Source organism: Alligator sinensis, unplaced genomic scaffold (genome assembly GCF_000455745.1).
Source record: "Alligator sinensis unplaced genomic scaffold, ASM45574v1 scaffold103_1, whole genome shotgun sequence".
NCBI classification, from domain to species: domain Eukaryota; kingdom Metazoa; phylum Chordata; order Crocodylia; family Alligatoridae; genus Alligator; species Alligator sinensis.
The window spans coordinates 1,637,151-1,643,601 of NW_005842226.1; positions in this window are offsets into that span (position 1 = coordinate 1,637,151).

Genomic DNA, 6,451 nt, shown 5'->3' on the forward strand with positions numbered 1-6,451 from the left:
CCACCCAGTAGCGGGACCCAGGTGGCATCACGCCACTCTCAGGGCAGCTGCAGTGGTGTGCAAAGCCCAGCGTGCAGCAGCAGCTGCCTCCGCCCCACGCACAGTTTGGGGGTGGAGAGGGGTACATGCCCCCTGGGCCTCTGCTGGGGTGCACACAGCAGCAGGATTTCCCGTATCCCCTATGACCTTTTTAAGTACCCCTAGGGGTATGCATATCTCCGGTTGACAACCACTGAGCTAGAGAAAGAGGTCTTGCCTGTGGCACAGATGCCACTTTCATAGTTTCATAGTAGCTACAGTCAGGAGGGACCTGAACAGATCATCTAGCCTGACCCCCTGCCACAGGCAGGAATGAATGCTGGGTTCACAAGACCCCAGACAGGTGATAACTACAGGAGAGCTGCTTCTCCATTGCTCAGATTTGGGTCCATTGTGTTTAGACCCAAACCTGGCCCTGCTAGCCTCAGAGCTGTGTACATATAAAAACACTACACGGTGATGATGTATCCCATAGAGGAGTGGGAGTGCCAGGAAAGGGTGCTTCTGAGCCCAAATGCTACAGGCTCATTAGTAAAAGTTACCATGACTGGAGAAGGCTGGAGAACTGCAATAGGAAGAACGTCAGCTTTCTGGTAGGGCTGCTGCAGAGCTGGGGTGGGGGGAGAGGTGTGAAGGTGCAAACCGAGTGCTGGCTTCAAAACATGATACTCCAGTTCACCTTCCTGCCCCCTATGCCACAGCCCATGGATTCCTGTGGCTATGCTGCATGGGGCCAGGGCACGAGCCACCTAACAGCTCAACGGATACAAGTGTCACATATATAGATGCAGCAAGGTCAGTGCTTCTGACCTGATGACTGGCTACCTTGGACCTCCCTACAGGTTAATTTATACATTCATGGAATTTAAGGCAAAAAAGGACAGTGCCATCATCTTGCCTGACCTCCTTTATCTCCCAGGCTGTTAAATTCCACCCAGTTGTTGAACCTAGTAGCTGGTGTCCAGCTGAAAGGGTGTTTCTTGGCTTGAAAACAGCAGGAGAAGGTGACTGCTGCAGTGTCCCCATGTTTAGACATCCTTGCAGCTGAAATCATGTCCCTCATCCTGAGTGTGTTTGCCTTCAGCCTCCAGCCATTGGTTCTTGCTCTGCTAGACTAACACCCTTTTTGTACCCGGTGTTTTCCCCCACCGGGGTACACCCATTGTCATCAAATCACTAAACCTTTTGATAATCTAACAGCTGAAGCTCTTTATATCACTGCAAGGCATTTCCTCCAGTCCTCAGATCAATTCTCTACCCCCTTTCTGTGCCCTCCCGTTTTGTGACATCCTTTTAAAAATGTGGATGCCATAACTACATGCAATGGCCCACTGTCAGTCTTACCAATGCCCTGTACAGAGGTTAAACCACTGTCTACTCCTCTCCACCCTCTACTTGCCCATACATCCAAGGCTTGCACTAGTCCTTTTCGTCAACACATTAAAGTAGGAGCTCATGTTCAGTTGTCCACTGTGACCCCTATATCCCTGCAGAGTCACAGCTTCCCAGGATACAGTCTCCTTATTCTGGAGTAGAGGCCTGCACCCCTGTTCCTAGGGATATAGCTTTGCATGGGGCTGCATTAAAGCACATTCTGCTTGAAGGGGCTGACATAATGCTTAACAAGCACATCCCCTCCTGAAAACTCTAGGGAATAAAGTGACTTGCCCAAGGTCATCCAGTAAGTCACTGGCAGTGACAGGGTTAGGACTTCCGGCCTTCCTGGATGTCTGACAGTCCTGTGCTCAGGCCATCTGGTCACATTCCCCAGCTCTCCACATTTCCCCTCCCTTGTTCTCACTTTTGCGGTGGAGGTGGTAGGGAAGGGGCGTGGAGTTAGTTCCCTGAAGCAGAGTGTTTGGGAATCTCCATTTATTGCAGTCTGGCCTTCACCCCAGCAGCTGGGTTTCACAATTACTGCTCATAAAAGCATTTACAACCCTTCCAGGTGACAGATCAGAATTGCACATGGGCTGAGCACAGGACTCTCTTCTTAAGGCTGCAGGGGTCTGAATCATGGTCCTGGCTGTGTGCAGCATCACACAATAGGGGCAATTTTCCCAACACCCTTTACATGGCTCAGGATAGAAAAGCCCTTTGCTTGCCCAGACGTAAGCTGGGGGTGGGGAGGGGAGAAATAACAGATACAGGGCATGTCTACACATGTATTTACACGTGCCTAAACTTAACGTGCCTTTACTTAAGGCGCGTTAAGTCAGTTTAGGTGTGCAGCTACACATGAATGCGCTAATACGCATTAAGGCACATTAGATCTAGGCGCGAATAGCTAGAGTCATAGGAAGTGAGGGTTGGAAGGGACCTCTGGAGGTCATCTAGTCCATCTCCCTGCTCAAAGCAGGACCAGCCCCAACTAGATCAACCCAGCCAAAGCTTTGTCTAGCCAGGTTTTGAAAACCCCCGAGGATGGAGCTTCTACCACCTCTTTGGGTAACCTGTTCCAGGGTTTTATCACCCTCCTAATGAGAAAATTCTTCCTAATATCTCATTGAAAACTCCCCTTGCTGCAACGTGAGACTGGAGTATGCATGCCTCCTTTCATGCAGGGAGGTATTCATTCACTCGCACAAGTGCAGATGGGCATGCAGCACCTGTCCCTGAGAGCTCACAAACAGGCAAGTACTCACACTTGCATGCACATCAACAGATGGACACGCTGATGAGAAGCACCCTGCTGGTATATGCATACAGTGCTCCAGCTCACAGGCATATGGGTGCATGATGCTCTCCGGCTGGAATTGTCAGCCAAGTTTGAACCCAGGATCCATGGCACAGATCGCTGCCATGTGAACTGAGGAGTAACTCCTTTAGATGTTAGTAGGCTACTACCTGATATATAGACCAGTCACAGGGAGTGGAGTACTGAATACACATGTCACAGCACACTTGGTGTTCACCACCTGGCCTGACCCAGATTCCTGTACTGCTGCTTACTTGTGTTGATGTTTTTCAAAGGCTTTTAAAGCACCTCAATGAACCTTTTATGGCCCTGAACTAACATGACTCTGATCTCCTGCTGCTATTCATTTCTTGGATGACAGAAACTAAGAAAACCAGCTTGAGTGTTAGTCGTAAACATAAAAGTCCCCTGGAGGCTTTAAGACAACCCATGAAAAATTAAAGCATAAACCCAACTGCAGAAAAAGGTGGGTCTCTTCAGCTAACTGTGCTGCAGCACTGGAAAGTGTTGCCCAGGGGAGAGGAACAGCTGGCAGGACACGGGCCTCATTTGTGCTCTGCTGAGTGACCGTGGGCATATCTTTTCTCCTCTGTGAGCCGTGGTCTACCTACGAGGGGGCAGGTAATGACACTGCCCTACTCTGTGAAGCCTTTGACAATCTGTGGATTACATGTGCTCTGTTGAGACCAAGGATTATTACTCTAACACACACTGAGCCAGGAATAAATAGTCAGTAGGCACCAACACAGTCTTCTTAGACCCCAGGATGAGTCACGACAGCCCTGGACCATGAAAGACTCCCTGACCAGACCGAACCAGGGAGGGAAACCCACATTACATCATGCCTCGAGCAGCTTTGGCCCAGGCCAAACACCGCCTGGACCATCAGACCTGGATTCGTGCTCACACCCCCAGCCAGTGCGTCCTTTTCCTTCCTCATTGTAGTTCTTCTTTTCTTATCTCTCCCCTTCTGCCATCTGTTTAATAAGTCAGGCTTAGCTGGCCTGCACCAGGTACTTGGCAACACTGCAGAAAGCTCATGCTCCATGGGGCAGGTAAAAGAAGTGCTCTCAGAAGTCTGCTGTGGGTATCAGAGCACCAAGCCTTGGAGTAGCTGGGACATGGCTAGCAAACACAATATTATGCTGCTGAAAACTTTTGATTTTGTAGAGAACAAAAATCCTAAACGGGCTGAATTGAGTTTTGGATGGAAGCATCATTCTGCAAATGTCCCTGTGGGGACAGCCAGGAAGCACTGGGAGGGCAACACCCAAGAAGCAAGCAGCCTATGGTGTCCCACAGTGCTGGGATGCGTCCGCCCAGGGAGATGGGGAGGTTGGGCTGGCAGGAAGCCTGGTCTCCATTGCAAGCTGTGAGGGATGTCGTGCATTCCTGAAGCAACATTTTCCAATGGAAATGTGCACGGGGGAGAAAGGGCTTCATCCCTCTCTCCTGATAAGGGTGGGTGAGGGACCGGTTTCCCCAGCAGCAAGGTCGCAGCACCAGGGCCAGACCCAACAGGTTCCCCCTCTTGTTGCTGCTCTTTTCTCTCTCCTTTTGTGAGGGTTTAATTTTGGCTTCAACAGAATCCGGCTTTCCCAGCCGCTGCATCTCCATCCAGCTGACTTCTTTGCTGGTTCCTCAAAAGGACAGTGACAATAAGTTTTCCCTTATAAAAATCTTTCCATGGGGTATAACGGACACTATTAAAACAAGAGCCCGGCAATACTTTTCATGGTCAGTGCTTGATCTGGTACCTAAAACTTTTTTCTGTCTTCTTTTATAAAAGGTAATGCAGAGCTTCAACAGTGGTTGTTGCCATGGCACTAAGCAATCTGGGGGCTTAGGACTCAAAGCCTGAGCCATATTTACGGCATTGCAGCAAGGGGCCTGCGATTGCTCCTTCCACTGGCTGGGCCTCTTCAGTCCACTGAATGAACAGGTCAGACCCCCTGCGTTCCCAAGCCAAACACTGTGAGAAGCAGGGCAGGTTACCTGCAGGGCCAGGACAGGCTGGGGCAGGAGATCAGGGAGAGTGCCGCATGTGTGCCCATGCCATGCAGACCGCTTGGATTGCGAGTGCCTAAAGGTAGGGAGCTTGTGGTGAGTTGGACCCCAGGCAGTCATGTTGTCCCTTTCTCAGGTCATATCTGGCTGACCTGGTCAAGATGAATCTGCTCTGGCAGCAATAAAGTGAGAACTGGAGAAAACCAAGTCAGTGGGGTCCTGCCAGGAGAGACTGCCAGACCTGCCCTTGAGGAATAAGGAAATCTCTCCCCTCTGCCCCAGTATATCTGGCCTGTCGGTGGAGATAGGAAAGTGAAAGCAGAAGAAATGTGCTTTCTGCCCCCCAGCATCACACGTCCACATATCCATTTCAGCCACCAGCACTTTGCAGCTCCAAGTGCTGAGACAACGGGAAGGATGGACGTCAGCCGGCGATGGGAGTCTGATCCATGCCGTGGTGGAGAACCCAGCACAGCGATCGGGCAGGAATCCCAGCGCCTGCAGCAGTACTCGGTATGCCACGTGTTCTTGAGGGTTGTGGGGGTCTCACCATCAACCGAAGCATCAGCTGCCTGGACGCGGTCAGGAGCAGCGTACAATAAACCAATGGCACCGGCTGTCAGAGCAATCCCAGGCCTTCCACTTTCCTGAAGGACTAAGACCCAACTGCTAATGGCCTGCTGGTGCCTCAGTGCCACCGACCTCAGGAACCACAGCATCATAGGAAAGTAGCTGGCAGGACCCTCAGGTCAGCTAGTGCAGCCCCTGGCAACTGAGCTGGACTAGCTGACAACTCCCACGGGCCATGTACCTGCCACACTCCCTGGCATCCCTTGCTAGAAGAGGCTGAAGCTGCCCCACAGCTCTGTTCCCTTTGGCTGGGAGCAGCTGGGATGGCAATACCTGTACTTCCCCACCACTCTTGGCCCATTCTCTAGAAAGGCACCCTGATGCCAGTGGGGCCTATAAGGGCTTGTTAAGAGGGCTAATCTTCCTGGTAGACATTGTGGGCACCACTGTGCCAGGCCCAGGATGCAAGCCCTTCCCCAGGGAGAGGCAGGAGAAGCTACCAGGGCATTTGCAGTGTTGCCTGGCAGGGGCCGACATTTACTTGCTGGCCTGTGGCAAGTGCCAAGCAGGCAGCTAATGAGCAGCTGGTGTTTACCTGTGGGTGAGAAGGAAGGAAGGGTACCCAGGTGAGTGGTGACAGCCTGTCCCAGAGAGCACTGCATGATGGCTTCAGCACAGGGCTCTGGAGCCTGATGGGGAGCAGGGAGGAGCTGGGACACCCATGCAGGCACAGTAACCCCAGAGAGCTAGTAGTAATGGGGAGGGGAATAGAAAAGATCTGGGACCTTGCAGGGTGGGGGGTGGCAGGGGGGTCTGTGTGTGCGAGTGGCCCAAGAACAGCAAGTCTACCTCCCAGATGGAGTGACAAGAGCAGGTGTTGCCCAGGGACAGAGCATGCCCCCTTGTAAATGCCCCTCCCTTCCGATGATGGAGGCATTGCACCTCCTCCCCCAACTGCCACATGGACACTGCAACTTCAATTCAGTGGCTGCTGCACTGAACTAACCTGACCACAGACTGAGTCTAGCATCCCCTCCACGCCTCTCCATGGATACAGTAACTAGGAGTAACCAGGGATGCTGCTGCCTCGGTTACCAGAGGATGGAGGAATCGTGGGGCAAACTGCAGCAATATGGC